Here is a 17,751-nt window from a genome sequence, read left to right as displayed (position 1 = left end):
TGAGGGGAGAGTTCACCGAGGGGCAGGGTCATTGAGGGGAGAGTTCACCGAGGGGCAGGGTCATGGAGGGGAGAGTTCACCGAGGGGCAGGGTCATTGAGGGGAGAGTTCACCGAGGGGCAGGGTCATTGAGGTGAGAGTTCACCGAGGGGCAGGGTCATTGAGGGGAGAGTTCATTGAGGGGAGAGTTCACTGAGGGGCAGGGTCATGGAGGGGAGAGTTCACCGAGGGGCAGGGTCATGGAGGGGAGAGTTCACCGAGGGGCAGGGTCATTGAGGTGAGAGTTCACCGAGGGGCAGGGTCATTGAGGGGAGAGTTCATTGAGGGGAGAGTTCACTGAGGGGCAGGGTCATTGAGGGGAGAGTTCACTGAGGGGCAGGGTCATTGAGGGGAGAGTTCACCGAGGGGCAGGGTCATTGAGGGGAGAGTTCACCAAGGGGCAGGGTCATTGAGGGGAGAGTTCACCGAGGGGCAGGGTCATTGAGGGGAGAGTTCACCGAGGAGCAGGGTCATTGAGGGGAGAGTTCACCGAGGGGCAGGGTCATGGAGGGGAGAGTTCACCGAGGGGCAGGGTCATGGAAGGGAGAGTTCACCGAGGGGCAGGGTCATGGAGGGGAGAGTTCACCGAGGGGCAGGGTCATGGAGGGGAGAGTTCACCGAGGGGCAGGGTCATTGAATGGAGAGTTCACCGAGGAGCAGGGTCATGGAGGGGAGAGTTCACCGAGGAGCAGGGTCATGGAGGGGAGAGTTCACCGAGGGGCAGGGTCATGGAGGGGAGAGTTCACCGAGGGGCAGGGTCATTGAGGGGAGAGTTCACCGAGGAGCAGGGTCATGGAGGGGAGAGTTCACCGAGGGGCAGGGTCATTGAGGGGAGAGTTCACCGAGGGGCAGGGTCATTGAGGGGAGAGTTCACCGAGGAGCAGGGTCATGGAGGGGAGAGTTCACCGAGGAGCAGGGTCATGGAGGGGAGAGTTCACCGAGGGGCAGGGTCATTGAGGGGAGAGTTCACCGAGGAGCAGGGTCATGGAGAAGAAAGGTTGCTGAGGGGGAGGGTCTCCATGGGAGAGTTGAGGATGCAGAAAGAGGAGATGTGGGATTAAGGGGAAAGCGGTGAGAGGAGGAGTGGAGAAGGAGGAATGAGGGAGGAGTTATGGAGGAGGAGGTGAGGTGCAAAGGGTTGAGGGAAGGGGGTGAGTGTGCTGTGGATGGGGTGGTGTGAGGTCGTGAGGGAGGGCTGGGGCAGCCATGGGCCAACTTTGGCTGAACTGATGAATGGGACGGGCACTGGATGAGATCAGGACCTCACCTGATGTGACTGGGCAGTGACTCCCATCCCAGTCTAGCAACTGCCCCCTGAACTGGTGAACCTAATGGGCAGCTGACTCAGATCGACCTTTTGCGTGGACTTTTACAGGTGAACCTTCCACAGACGGACCTTTTAGAATTGAACCTCTTACACGTGGACCTTTCAGAATTGGGCCTTTTACAAGTCAATCTTTCAGAATTGGGCCTTTTACAAATGAATCTTTCAGAATTGGGCCTTATACAGGTGAATCTTTCAGAATTGGGCCTTATACTGGTGAATCTTTCAGAATTGGGCCTTTTACAAGTCAATCTTTCAGAATTGGGCCTTTTACAGGTGGACCTCTCAGGACTGGGGTTTCGTAGGGTTGACCTTTCAGGATTGGGCCTTTCATTGGGTGGACCTTCTGGGTGCCTTTATGGACTTTTTACACAACTTCTCTCCATAACAATTCTGATGTACCACGCCTGACCAGCTGAGTATTGCTAACTATTTCTGTAGTTTTGTAGTGTCCATCTTAGTGAGCAAACACTTAACAAAGCCGTGGGACTGAATTTCCTGGACAGAGTGAAACAGCTGACGTATGTCTGACTAGTGAGTTGAATTGGAGATTGGGACAGAACAGAAACAGGCCCTTCGGCCCATGGTCTGTGTCAATCATCTGCATCAGTCCCATTTGCCCCAGCATATGAGAGAGAGAGAGATGGAAAACGAGACTGCAGCAGACTCAGCTCATAACTGCCATAATGAAGAGAGCACAACACTTTCCAGTCCTCTCCCTCCGTAGAAGTTTGTGAAAATTCTGCATTACATCTAAAAGCTTGACAAACGTCTATAGATGTGTGGTGGAGAGTATATTGACTGGTTGCTTCACAGCCTGGTATGGATACACCAATGCCCTTAATTAGTAAGTCCCACAAAAGGAAGAGGATAGCCCAGTCCATTATGAACAAAATCCTCCCCACCACCGAACACATCTATATGGAGGACTGCCACAGAAAAGTAGCATCCGTCATCAAGGACCCCATAACCACATTCTTAATCATTGACTCTAGCATCTTCCCAACCACTGAGGTCAGGCTAACAGGTCTATAATTTCCTTTCTGCTGCCTTCCTCCATTCTTAAAGAGTGGAGTGACATTTGCAATTTTCCAATCCTCTGGCACCATGCCAGAGATCAAATATTTTTGAAAGATCATTACTGATACCTCCACAATCTCTACCCCTACCTCTTTCAGAACCCTGGGGTGCAGTTCCTCTGGTCCAGGTGACTTATGTACCTTCAGGTCTTTCAGCTTTATGAGCACCTTCTCACTTGTAACAGTAACTGCACCCACTTCTCTTCCTTCACACACTTCAACATCAGGCATATTGCTAGTGTCTTCCACAGTGAAGACTTGTACAAAATACTAATTTAGTTCATCTGCCATCCCTTGTCCTCCGTTATTATTTCTCCAGCCTCATTTTTAGCAATCTAATATCCACTTTCATCTCTCTTTTATTTTTACATATTTTAAAAAGCTTTTACCATCCACTTCGGTATTGTTTGCCAGTTTGCTTTAATATTTCATATTTTCCTTATGTTTCTTTTGGTTGCTCTGTCAGTTTTTAAAAGGTTCCCAAACCTCTATTTTCCCACTAATTTTTGTTTTGTTGTTTGCCCGCTTGTTTTTACGTTAGCTTTGATTTCCCTTGTCAGCCACACTTGTATTATTTTACCATTTGAGTATTTCTTCATTTTTGGAATACACATGTCCTGTACCTTCCTCATTTTCCCCAGAAACGCATTCCATCGCTGCTCTGCTGACATCCCTGCCAGCAGCTCCTTCCAATTTACTTTGGCCAACTCCTCTCTCATACCACTGTAATTTCCCTTACTCCACTGAAATACTGCTATGTTAGTCTTTACGTTCTTCCTATCAAATTTCAAGTTGAACTCAATCATATTGTGATCACTGTCTTCTAAGGGTTCTTTTACCTTAAGTTCCCTAATTGCCTTTGATTCATTACATAACATCCAGTCCAGTGTAGATGATCCCTTCATAGGCTCAAAACAAACTGCTTTAAAAAGCCATCTCTTAGACAGTCAATAAACTCACTCTCGAGATTTGTTATCAACTTGATTTTCCAAATTGACCTGAATGTTAAAATCTCCCACAACTATCATAACATTGCCCTTTTGACTTGCCTTTTTTTATCTCCTGATGTAATCTGAGGTCCACATCCCAGCTACTGTTGGGAAAAAGTGCCGGGGTTAGGACTGAGCTTAAGTTACCATTCAATGTATTTTAGTAAACTATTTAAGAACTTTTTAAAAGCTATTTATTAATGCTTTTTTTGAGAGGGTGATTTTAGATGCATATCATATTTATACTGAGTTAAGTATTGTATGTAATTGTTTTTTGATACAATAAGTGTATGGGACATTGGAAAAATGTTGAATTTCCCCATGGGGATGAATAAAGTATCTATCTATCTATCTATCTACCTATCTATCTATCTATCTATCTATCTATCTATCTGTTGGGAGGCCTGTATATAACTGCTATCAGGGTCCTTTTACCCTTACAGTTACTTAACTCAGCCAACAAGGATTAAACATTTTCCGATCCTATGTCACATCTTTCTACTGATTGGATTCCATTCTTTATCAGTAGAGCCCCACCAGCCTCTCTGCCGACCTTCCTATCCCTCCGATATAACTTGTAACCTTGGACATTCAGCTCCCAACTACAACCATCCTTCAGCCACGATTCAGTGATGGCCACAACATCATACCTGACAATCTGTAATAGTGCAATAAGATCATCCACCTTATTTCCTATACTCCGTGCATTGAGATATAACACTTTGTGTACTGTATTTGCTACCCTTTTTGATTCTGCATCCCTAATGCAGTGATACTCACCCTGCTGGCTGTAATTTTGTCCTATCATATGCCTACCCTTCCTGACAGTCCGACTGCCAGCTATCTTTGCTTTTTTACCATCCGTCGTATCCTGAGTCCCTTCACTCCGGTTCCCACCCCCCTTCCAGATTAGTTTAAACCCTCCCAAAAGCTCTAACAAACCTGCCCGTGAAAACATCGGTCCCCCTCGAGTTCAGGTGCAACCCGTCACTTTTGAACAGGTCAGACCTCCCCCCAGAAGAGATCCCAATGATCCAAGAACCTGAAACCCTGGCCCCTGCACCAGCTTCTCAGCCACTCATTTATCTGCCAAATCACCCTGTTTCTACCCTGACTGGCGTGTGGCACAGGTAGCAATCCAGAAATTATTACCCTAGAGGTCCTGCTTCTCAGCTTTCAATCTAGCTCTCTAAATTCTCTTTGTTTTTCCTTCCTAAGTTATAGGTACCAATATGTAGAGTAACATCTGGGTGTGTTCCCTTACCCTCCAGAATGCTGTGGACACGATCTGAGATGTCTCTGACCCTGGCACCTGGGAGGCAACATACCATCTGGCTGTGTTCCCTTACCCTCCAGAATGCTGTGGACACGATCTGAGATGTCTCTGACCCTGGCACCTGGGAGGCAACATACCATCTGGCTGTGTTCCCTTACCCTCCAGAATGCTGTGGACACAATCTGAGATGTCTCTGACCCTGGCACCTGGGAGGCAACATACCATCTGGCTGTGTTCCCTTGCCCTCCAGAATGCTGTGGACACAATCTGAGATGTCTCTGACCCTGGCACCTGGGAGGCAACATACCATCTGGCTGTGTTCCCTTGCCCTCCAGAATGCTGTGGACACAATCTGAGATGTCTCTGACCCTGGCACCTGGGAGGCAACATACCATCTGGCTGTGTTCCCTTGCCCTCCAGAATGCTGTGGACACAATCTGAGATGTCTCTGACCCTGGCACCTGGGAGGCAACATACCATCTGGCTGTGTTCCCTTGCCCTCCAGAATGCTGTGGACACGATCTGAGATGTCTCTGACCCTGGCACCTGGGAGGCGACATACCATCTGGCTGTGTTCCCTTACCCTCCAGAATGCTGTGGACACAATCTGAGATGTCTCTGACCCTGGCACCTGGGAGGCAACATACCATCTGGCTGTGTTCCCTTGCCCTCCAGAATGCTGTGGACACAATCTGAGATGTCTCTGACCCTGGCACCTGGGAGGCAACATACCATCTGGCTGTGTTCCCTTGCCCTCCAGAATGCTGTGGACACAATCTGAGATGTCTCTGACCCTGGCACCTGGGAGGCAACATACCATCTGGCTGTGTTCCCTTACCCTCCAGAATGCTGTGGACACAATCTGAGATGTCTCTGACCCTGGCACCTGGGAGGCAACATACCATCCGGGTGTCCCATTCACATCCACAGAACCTTCTGCCCATTCCTCTGACTATTGAGTCCCCGATCACTACCGATCCCCTCTTCTCCCTCTTTCCCTTCTGCACCATGGACTCATGCTCAGTGCCAGTAAACTGGTCTCCCCTGGAGGAGATCATCCCCCACAACAGTGTCCAAAACAGTATTATTATTGAGGGGAATGGCCTCAGGGGTGCTCTGCACTCACTTCCTATTCACATTTTCATTTCTCCTGACAGTCACCCAGCCACTTACCTCCTGCAACTTCAGGGTGACTACTTCCCCGTAACTCTGATCGATTATCTCCTCACTCTCCCGTACAACTTCATCGAGATGCTGCTCCAGATCCCTAACACAGTCTTCCAGGAACTGCAGCCAGATGCACTACACTCCCTGTCATGTAGAATTTCTTGGGGATTTCATTAATTCTACTCACCAAGGCCTTCTCATGCCCCCCTTCTAGCTCTCCTTGGTCCATTCTTAAGCTCCTTATGGGCTACCTCGAAACTCTCTGAACCTTGCTTCCTAAGCCTTAAGTAAGCTTCCATTTTTCTCTTGACTGGACATCCCATATCTCCTGTCAACCATGGTTCCTTCACCCTACATCCTTTCCCTGCCTCAGTGGAACAAACCTATCCCAAACCCATGCAAGTGCTCCCTAAACAAATCCCACATTCCATTGCACTTTTCCCTGGGGATACTTGTTTCAATTTATGCTCCCAACTTCCTGCATAATGGCATCATAATTCCCTCTGCCTCTGGGAATGAAATACTTCCCCACACCGTCTGTTCTTGTCCCTCTCTGAGGCCATGGTAAAGGTCAGGGAGTTGTGGTCACTGTCTGTGAAATGCTCTCCCACTGAGGGATCTGACACCTGACCAGGTTCATTACCTAGTACCAGATTCACTCAAGCCTCTTCTCCACTCAGCCTGTCTATAAATTGTGTCAGGAATCCTTCCTGGCCACACCAAACAAACTCCTCCTCCATCTAAACATTGCCCATCCATTAAGAGTTCGGCACGGACTAGGAGGGTCGAGATGGCCTGTATCCGTGCTGTGATTGTTATATGGTTATAAACTGTTTCCACTAAGGAGGTGAACATCACTATGAGGGAAGTTCCAGTTCTCCATGACGACAACCCTGTTATTTTTGCACCTCTCAATCTGTTTGTTGGGTGATCTATAGAATACTCCCAATAAACTGATTGCTCCCTTCCTGCCTCTAACTTCCACTCACACTGACTCAGTGGACGACCTCCTCCCTTTTTCCAGCTGTGATACTGTTCCGATTAGCAATGCATACTAATCACCCATCTCTTTTACCTCTTCCCCACCCCCATGCCTTTTGAAACATCTAATCCCCAGAAATTCTGGGAACTAAAGTGTTAACAGATGAGGAGTGTTTGATGGCTCCGGCCGGGCCATCCCTCCCCAACAGAATCGCGAGTGATGTACCTGTTGTTGAGGTAGATGGCCACAGGAGGGCTCTGCACTGGTTGTTTAACCGCTTTCACACTCCTGATGTTACCCAATTTCCTCTGTCCTGCAACTTGGGTGCAACTACTTCTCCATCTGTCCTATCGACCGTATGGTCAAAATAACTGTGGCAATTGGTAGATTTATTGTATGGCCTCCTCTACTGTCAAGATGAAGCCACACTCAGATTGGAGGAACAACACCTTATATACTGGCTGGGTAGCCTCCAACCTGATGGCATGAACATTGACTTCTCTAACTTCCATTAATGCCCCTCCTCCCCTTCTTACCCCATCCCTGACATATTTAGTTGTTTGTTTTTTTTTCTCTCTCTCTGCCCATCACTCTGCCTGTTCTCCATCTCCCTCTGGTGCTCCCCTCCCCCTTTCTTTCTCCCGAGGCCTCCCATCCCATGATCCTTTCCCTTCTCCAGCTCTGTATCCCTTTTGGCAATCACCTTTCCAGCTCTCAGCTTCATCCCACCCCCTTCGGTCTTCTCCTATCATTTTGCATTTCCCCCTCCCCCCACTACTTTCAAATCTCTTAGTATCTTTCCTTTCGGTTAGTCCTGACGAAGGGTCTTGGCCCGAAATGTCAACAGCGCTTCTCCTTATAGATGCTGCCTGGCCTGCTGTGTTCCACCAGCATTTTGTGTGTGTTCTTAGAGTATTGTGTTCAATTCTAGTCACCTCATCACAGGAAGGATGTGGAAGCTACAGAGAGGGTGCAGAGGAGATTTACCAGGATGTTGCCTGGATTGGAGAACAAGTCATATGAAGCAAGGTTAGCAGAGCTGGGACTTTTCTCTTTGGAGTGTAGAAGAATGAGAGGGGACTTGATAGAGGTCAACAAGATTATGAGAGGCATAGATAGGGTGGATAGTCAGTACCTGTTTCCCAGGGCACCAGTAGCAAACACCAGAGGGCATAGGTACAAAACTAAGGGAGGGAAGTTTAGGGGAGACATCAGGGGTAAGTTTTTTACACAGAGGGTTGTGAGTGCCTGGAATGACTTGCCAGGGATGGTGGTGGAGGCTAAAACATTAGGGGTATTGAAGAGCCTCTTGGACAGGCACATGGATGAAAGAAAAATGGAGGGTTATGGGGTAGTGTGGGTTTAGTACTTTTGTTTAAGGATTATATGGATCGGCACAACATGGAGGGCTGAAGGGCCTGTACTGTGCTGTAGTGTTCTATGGTTCTATGGTATCCTCTTTGGTATTATTTGCTAGCTTATTTGCTAGTCCTGCCCCTCCTGCAACCAAGTATCACTAATGGATCATAATCACAGGTGTTAATCCATGTCCTGGACTCATTTCCTTTCCCTGCGATACTTCTTACTTTGAAATATATGCAGCTCAGGACACTGGTCACACCATGCTGAAACTTTTGAATCCTGACTTTGTCTGAGGTCTTACCAACATCCATCTCCACAACCTCTCCACTAACTGTTCTGGCACTCTGGTTCCCATCACCTGTAATTCTAGTTTAAGCTCATCGTGTAGCACGAGGATATCCCACTAGATCCCCTTCCAGTTCAGGTACAAACCATTCCTGAAGACTAAATGGCAATGAGATTTAGGAGCAGAGGAAGGCACGTGGCCCTTCATGTCTGCTCTGACATTTCATCATGCCTGACCCAATTTTCCTCTCAGCCCCGATCTCCTGCCTTCTCCCCGTATCCCTTCACACCCTGCCCAATCAAGAATCTATCAGCCTCTGCCTTAAATGTACATAAAGAATTGGCCTCCACAGCTGCCTATGGCAAAGAATTCCACAGATTCACCACTCTCTGGCTAAAGAAATTCCTCCTCATCTCCATTCTAATAGGATGCCCCTCTACTCTGAGGCTGTGCCCTCTGATCTTAGAGTCCCCCACCATAGAAAACATCTGCTCCACATCCACTTTATCAAGACCTTGCACCATTCAATAGGTTTCAACAAGGTCACCCTCATTCTTCTGAATTCTAGTGAGTACAGGCCCCGAGTCATCAGGCGCTGACAGGGTCTGATTAGGAATAGGCAAAATGGATTTGTGTGTGGAAGGTCATGTTTGACGAACCTTATTGAATATTTTGAAGAGGTTACTAGGAAAGTTGACGAGGGTAAAGCAGTGGATGTTGTCTATATGGACTTCAGTAAGGCCTTTGACAAGGTTCCACTCGGAAAGTTAGTAAGGAAGGTTCAGTCGTTAGGTATTAATTTAAAGTAGTAAAATGGATTCAACAGTGGCTGGATGGGAGATGCCAGAGAGTAGTGGTGGATAACTGTTTGTCAGGTTGGGGGCCGATGACTAGTGGTGTGCCTCAGGGATCTGAACTGGGTCCAGTGTTGTTTGTCGTATACAGTAATGATCTGGATGATGGGGCGGTAAATTGGATTAGTAAGTATGCAGATGATACCAAGGTAGGTGGCGTTGTGGATAATGAAGTAGGTTTTCAAAGCTTGCAGAGAGATTTAGGCCAGTTAGAAGAGTGGGCTGAAAGATGGCAGATGGAGTTTAATGCTGATAAGTGTGAGGTGCTACATTTTGGTAGGAATAATCCAAATAGGACATACATGGTAAATGGTAGGGCATTGAGGAATGCAGTAGAACAGAGTGATCTAGGAATAATGGTGCATAGTTCCCCGAAGGTGGAATCTCATGTGGATAGAGTGGTGAAGAAAGCTTTTGGTATGCTGGCCTTTATAAATCAGAGCATTGAGTATAGGAGTTGGGATGTAATGTTAAAATTGTACAAGGCATTGGTGAGGAGTATTGTGTACAGTTCTGGTGTCCAAATTATAGGAAAGATGTCAACAAAATAGAGTACAGAGGAGATATACTAGAATGTTACCTGGGTTTCATCACCTAAGTTACAGAGAAAGGATGAACAAGTTAGGTATTTATTCTTTGTAGCATAGAAGGTTGAGGGGGGACTTGATAGAGGTATTTAAAGTTATGAGGGGGATAGATAGAATTGACATGGATAGGCTTTTTCCATTGAGAGTAGGGGAGTTTCAAACAAGAGGACATGAGTTGAGAGTTAGGGGGCAAAAGTTTAGAGGTAACACGAGGGGGAACTTCTTTACTCAGAGTGGTAGCTGTGTGGAATGAGCTTCCAGTAGAAGTGGTAGAGGCAGGTTCGGTATTGTCATTTAAAAAAAAATTGGATATGTATATGGACAGGAAAGGAATGGAGGGTTATGGACTGAGTGCGGGCCAGTGGGATTAGGTGAGAGTAAGTGTTCGGCACGGACTAGAAGGGCCAAGATGGCCTGTTTCTGTGCTGTAATTGTTATATATGGTTTATATATATATATATATATATATGTAAAAACAAGCCATTCAATCCTGGAATCATTTTTCTGAACCTTCTTTGAACCCTCTTCAGTCTCAGCTCATCCTTTCTAAGGGGCCTAAAACTGCTCACAATACTCCAAGTGAATCCTCACCAGTGCTTTATAAAGTCTCAACATTACATCCTTGCTTTAATATTCTAGTTCTGATGAAATTATTAAGATTATTAAGGGAAAGGACATGCTAGAGGCAGGAAACATGTTCCCGATGTTGGGGAGTTCAGAACCAGAGGCCACAGTTTAAGAATAAGTGGTAGGCCATTTAGAACAGAGTTGAGGAAAAACTTTTTCACCCAGAGAGTTGTGGATCTATGGAATGATCTGCCTCAGAAGGCAGTGGAGGCCAATTCCCTGGAGGCTTTCAAGAAAGTGTTAGATAGAGCTCTTGAAGATAGTGGAGTCAAGGGATATGGGGAGAAGGCAGAAACGGTGTTCTGATTGTGGATGATCAGCCATAATCACACTGAATGGCGGTGCTGGCACGAAGGGCTGAATGGCCTACTCCTGTACCTATTGTCTATTATCTATTGTCTATAAATGAATGCTAACATTGTATTTGCCTTCCTCACCATAGACTCAACCTGTAAATTAACCTTTAGGGAACTTCCAAGCCCCTTTGCACCTTCTACCAAAGCAGTGGCTGATTGGTGGGGCAAAGAGTTTAGAATAAATGGAGCCTTTTCAGGTTGGCTGCCAGTGGTAGAAGAAAGTGGTCCCCCAATCTGCGTCGGGTCTCGCGGATGTAGAGGAGGCCACACCAGGAGCACCGGATGCAATAGACGACTCCAGCAGACTCATAAGTGAAGTGTTGTGAGTCTGTTGGGGTCATCTATTGCATCCGGTGTGGCCTCCTCTACATCGGCGAGACCCAACGCAGATTGGGGGACCACTTCGTCAAGCACCTACGCTCCGTCCACCACAACAGACAGGATCTCCCAGTTGCCACACGCTTCAACTCTGCTTCACATTCCCATTCAGACATGTCCATACATGGCCTCCTCTACTGCCATGATGAGGCCAAACTCCCGTTGGAGGAGCAACACCTCATACACTGTCTGGGTAGTCTCCAGCCCGTTGGTATGAAAATTGAATTCTCCAACTTCCGGTAATTCCCTCCCTCTCCCTTCCCCATCCCACTTTCACTCTGCCTCCTCTTCCAGCTGCCTATCACCTCTCTCATGATTCTGCCTTCTTCTACTACCCATAGTGCTTTCCCCTTACATTCCTACTTCACCTTTCCAGCCTATCCCCTCCCTGCTTCCCCTCCCCACCCCTTGATCTTTCCTCTGATTGGTTTTCACCTGGCACCTTCTTTATAGGGCCGCTGCCCCCTCCTTCTTCAGTCCTGATGAAGGGTCTCAGCCCAAAATGTTGACTGCTCGTTTCCACGGATGCTGCCCGACCTGCTAAGTTCCTCCAGCTTGTTTGTACGTGTTGATTTGACCACAGCATCTGCAGTGTACTTTGTGTTAACCTGCAATGCATGTCCTCTGGTATTAGACATTTCAACCTTGGGAAACAGACACTCTCTCATAATCTTATAAATCTCTATCAGGTTATCAGGTTTTCTCTCAGCCTCTGATGGTCCACAGCAAACAATCCAAGTGTATCCAGGCTGTTGTGATGGAACATTCCCTCTAAACCAGGCAGCATCCCGCTGAACCTCTTCTGCACCCTCTTCCAAACCTCAACATCCTTCCTGTAATAGGGCGACCAGAACTGTATGCAATACACCAGATGTGACTTCACCAGAGTTTTATAATTTTGCTACACTTTTAAACTCAGTGCCTCAACAAATAAAAGCAAGTATTCCACCAGCCTTCTTAACCACCTTATCGACCTGTGTAGCCACTTTCAAGGAGCTATGAACTTGGATCCCAAGATCTCCCTTCTCAATGTAGTCTCCGTGCGCCCAGTTGACCCCCGTTTGCCTAGGGTAAACAGCCGTCGCCCCGCCAGTAGTGCAATACTTCTGTGCAAATACGGTTTAATGCCCACCCCAGTACACGCTCACAAGACAAATACCAGACAATACCCAAAAGCCAGTAAATAATTGCAACTTTATAGTGATTTTTTAGTGATGGGTTAGTAGAAACAGATAACCTAAAGGCGCCAAAGTAATAATCAGTTTGTCAGTTTGTGCACATATTTTAATATGTTGGCGCTCTCCGATTTTCTTCCACAACGACCTTCCGAGCCTTCGGCCACCGTCCGAACTGCCGACGTCCAGTATCTGTCGCTCTGGAACCGCTGCCCGCTTCACACACGTCCGTCCTCCTCACGCTCCTCCCGAAAAAGACCACGAACTCCCGCTCAGCTTACACAGACAAGAGAGCATAACAGTTCTCCATTGGTTAGTTTTCCCCTTATCAATACCCATAACCCAAACATATGAGACACAGGATCCCATTACAGAGAAACCATTTCATTATAAAATACAGAGAAGCCATTTTGTTAGCCTGAACAGTTAACACCACTGTTACTGGTACTGAGAACCCTATATCAGCAACACTGTTAATGATCTTGCCCTTAACTGTGTACTGTCTCCTTGCATTTGCCCTACCAAGGTGCAACACCTCACATTTATATGGGTTAAACTCCATCTGCCATTTCTCTGCCCATATCTACAATTAATCTAACCGCACTACACACTTTGCCAGTCTTCTACACTACCCACAACTCCACAAATTTTGCTATTATCTGCAAACCTACTAACCCAGCCATCTAAATCTTCATCCAGGTTATTTATATACATCACAAATTACAGAGGTCCCAGCACAAATCCCTGTGGAACTCCACTAATTACAGACCTCCAACTCAAAAAGGTTGTTTCAACCACCACCCTCTGTCTTCTACGCACAAGCCAGTTCTGAATCCAAACAGACAAATCACTGTGGAAACAAAGATACTGATCAAGGGCTCAGTAATCTTGACCAATAATGGGGCATAGCCACTGGGGACTTATCCACCTTAACACTTATTAGGAGGCACAATGCTTCCTCCTTCTTGAGCTCTAAATGTCCTAACATATTTCACACACCTCACTGACCTCCTGGTGCTCCATATCCTTTTCCTTGGTAAATATTGAAGTAAGATACTCATTAAGTACCCACTCACATTCTCCACATCCAAGCAAATGTTCCCCCCCCCCCCTTTGTCCTTGAGTGGTCCCACCCTCTCCCTAGTTAGTCTTGATGTATGTACAGAATGTCCTGGAATTCTACTTGCCAAGGACTTCTAACAGCCCCTCCTGGCTTTCCTAATTCCCTTCTTTTCTGGCTTCTTTCTACTCCTCGTGTGCTTCATTTTTCCCTAACTTTCAAATGTTTACGTTCTTTTCCTTTTCCTTCTTGACTAAATTCATCACCTCTCTGGACATCCAAGGTTCTCGTATCTTTCCATCCCTGTCCTTCCTTCCAATCTTTCCTGCACTCTGTGCAATTGATCTTCAAACACCCTCCACGTGACTGCTGTGGACTAGCCAGAGAAAAGGTGATCACAGCAAACTCTTAGTTCCTGCCTAATGGCCTCACAATTTGTCCTACTCAAAATTAAAACTCTCCCACAAGGACCATACTTATCCTTATCTATGGCTATCCTGAAAGTTAAGGAGTTGAGGTTACAGTTCTTAACTGTTATCCAGTGATAAGTCACTCACCTGGCCAGGCTCATTACCCAACACCAGGTCAATACGGCCTCTCCTCTTGTTGAACGATCCAGATTTTGATTTATGAAACCTTTCTTTGTGGATACACTTAACAAATTCAGTCCCGTCTAAAACCTTACACCAAGATGGCCCAGTTTATATTTGGGAAGTTGAGATCCCCCATGACAGCAACCCTATTTTTTTTACACATTTATTTAACCTGATTATATATCTGTTTTTCAATGTCCTGGTGACCCTTGGGGGTCTATAGTACAATCCCATCAGTGTGATTGCAATCTTCCTAATCCTGAGTTACAGCCAAATTTTTATAGGTGCACTGTAGAAAGCATTCTTCTAGGGTGCATCACAACCTGGTATGGTAGTTGTCCCGTCTAAGACCGGAAGAAGCTGCAGAAGATCGTGAAACAAGCCCAGCACATCACACAAACCAATCTTCCATCCTTGGACTCACTTTACACCGCACGCTGTCGGAGCAGTGCTGCCAGGATAACCAAGGACACGACCCAGCCAGCCAACACACTTTTTGTCCCTCTTCCCTCTGGGAGAAGGTTCAGGAGCTTGAAGATTTGTACAGCCAGATTTGGGAACAGCTTCTTTCCAACTGTGATAAGACTGCTGAACAGATCCTGATCCAGATCTGGGCCTGACTTGCACTACCTTACTTTCCCTTTTCTATTTTTTATTTACGATTTATAATTTAAATTTTTATTATATTTACTATTGATTTGTCCTCCAGGGAGCGAGAAGCACAGAATCAAATATCGCTGTGATGATTGTATGCTCTAGTATCAATTGTTTAGTGACAATAAAGTAATAGACTCAGCCACTGACACCCCCCCCCCCCACTATGTGCAGTTGTGATATTGACCCCAGTGCAACTCCTGCACCGTCTTTACCTCCTCCTCTATCCTTCATAACGTATCGGAAACCTTGAACGTTAATCACCCAGATGAACACGAGTGAATCTGTAGATGCTGGAAATAAATAAAAAACACAAAATGCTGGCAGAATTCAGCAGGCCAGACAGCATCCATGGGAGGAGGTAATAACGACGTTTCGGGCCGAAACCCTTCATCAGGAGTGAAGTAACATGGGATGGTCGAGGGGGGATAAGAAGTGGGGGGAGGGATAAAGTAGAGAGCTGGGAAGTGATAGGCTGGAGGGAAATGGGCTGGGGGAAGGTGGAGAATTATGGGAAATAAAAGAGAAAGAAAGGTAGGGCTGGGGGAGATTATAGTGAGGGGGGGAAAGAGAAAGAGAACCAGACTAAAATAATAGGGATGGGGTAAGGGGGGGGGCAGGGGTATCAACGGAGGTCTGTGAGTTGGATGTTCATGCCGGCAGGTAGGAGGCTACCTAGGCGGGAGATCAAGATGAGGCCACACGCAGGTCGATGGAGCAGTACCTTATCTCCCGCCTAGGCAGCCTCCTTCCTGTTCACACCATGTTGAACTGTTGAACTCTGTACAATCCGGTACAGAGTGAACTGACCAGTCCTACAATGTGAACTGACTACTGTCTAGTACGGTGTGAACTGACCACAATCCGGTACAGAGTGAACTGACCAGTCCTACAATGTGAACTGACTACTGTCTAGTACGGTGTGAACTGGCCACAGTCCCATACAGTGTGTACTGACCACAGTTCAACATGGTGTGAACAGACAACAGTCCAGGCAGTGTGAACTAACCACAGTCCGATACAGTGTGAACAGACCACAATCCAGTACAGAGTGAACTGACCAGTCCTACAATGTGAACTGACTACTGTCTAGTACGGTGTGAACTGACCACAGTCCGGTACAGAGTGAACTGACCACAGTCCTACAATGTGAACTGACTGCTGTCTAGTACGGTGTGAACTGACCACAGTCTGGTACAGTGTGAACTGACCACAGTCCTACAATGTGAACTGACCACAGTCTGGTACAGTGTGAATTGACTACTGTCTAGTACAGTGTGAACTGACTACTGTCTGGTACAGTGTGAACTGACCACAATCTGGTACAGTGTGAACTGACCACAGTCTGGTACAGTGTGAACTGACTACTGTCTAGTACAGTGTGAACTGACCACAGTCCGGTACAGAGTGAACTGACCACAGTTCTACAATGTGAACTGACCACAGTCTGGTACAGTGTGAACTGACCACAGTCCGGTACAGTGTGAACTGACCACAGTCTGGTACAGAGTGAACTGACTAGAGTCTGTTACAGAGTGAACTGACCACAGTCTGGTACAATGTGAACTGACCACAGTCCTACAATGTGAACTGACCACAGTCTGGTACAGTGTGAACTGACTACTGTCGAGTACAGTGTGAACTGACCACAGTCCGGTACAGAGTGAACTGACCACAGTCCTACAATGTGAACTGACCACAGTCTGGTACAGTGTGAACTGACCACAGTCCGGTACAGAGTGAACTGACCACAGTCCTACAATGTGAACTGACCACAGTCCGGTACAGAGTGAACTGACCACAGTCCTACAATGTGAACTGACTACTGTCTAGTACGGTGTGAACTGACCACAGTCTGGTACAGTGTGAACTGACCACAGTCCGGTACAGAGTGAACTGACCACAGTCCTACAATGTGAACTGACCACAGTCCGGTACAGAGTGAACTGACCACAGTCCTACAATGTGAACTGACTACTGTCTAGTACGGTGTGAACTGACCACAGTCCGGTACAGTGTGAACTGACCACAGTCCTACAATGTGAACTGACCACAGTCTGGTACAGTGTGAACTGACCACAGTCCGGTACAGAGTGAACTGACCACAGTCCTACAATGTGAACTGACTACTGTCTAGTACGGTGTGAACTGACCACAGTCTGGTACAGTGTGAACTGACCACAGTCCTACAATGTGAACTGACCACAGTCTGGTACAGTGTGAACTGACCACAGTCCGGTACAGAGTGAACTGACCACAGTCCTACAATGTGAACTGACTACTGTCTAGTACGGTGTGAACTGACCACAGTCTGGTACAGTGTGAACTGACCACAGTCCTACAATGTGAACTGACCACAGTCTGGTACAGTGTGAATTGACTACTGTCTAGTACAGTGTGAACTGACCACAATCCGATACAGAGTGAACTGATCACAGTCCTACAATGTGAACTGACCACAGTCTGGTACAGTGTGAACTGACCACAGTCTGGTACAGAGTGAACTGACCACAGTCTGGTACAGAGTGAACTGACCACAGTCCGGTACAGAGTGAACTGACCACAGTCCTACAATGTGAACTGACTACTGTCTGGTACAGAGTGAACTGACCACAGTCCGGTACAGAGTGAACTGACCACAGTCCTACAATGTGAACTGACCACAGTCTGGTACAGTGTGAACTGACCACAGTCCGGTACAGAGTGAACTGACCACAGTCTGGTACAGAGTGAACTGACCACAGTCCGGTACAGAGTGAACTGACCACAGTCCTACAATGTGAACTGACTACTGTCTGGTACAGAGTGAACTGACCACTGTCTGGTACAGAGTGAACTGACCACAGTCCGGTACAGAGTGAACTGACCACAGTCCTACAATGTGAACTGACCACAGTCTGGTACAGTGTGAACTGACCACAGTCCGGTACAGAGTGAACTGACCACAGTCCGGTACAGAGTGAA

Source organism: Hemitrygon akajei, chromosome 7, assembly GCF_048418815.1.
Source record: "Hemitrygon akajei chromosome 7, sHemAka1.3, whole genome shotgun sequence".
Taxonomy (NCBI): domain Eukaryota; kingdom Metazoa; phylum Chordata; class Chondrichthyes; order Myliobatiformes; family Dasyatidae; genus Hemitrygon; species Hemitrygon akajei.
Note: the sequence above shows the minus strand (reverse complement) of the source record.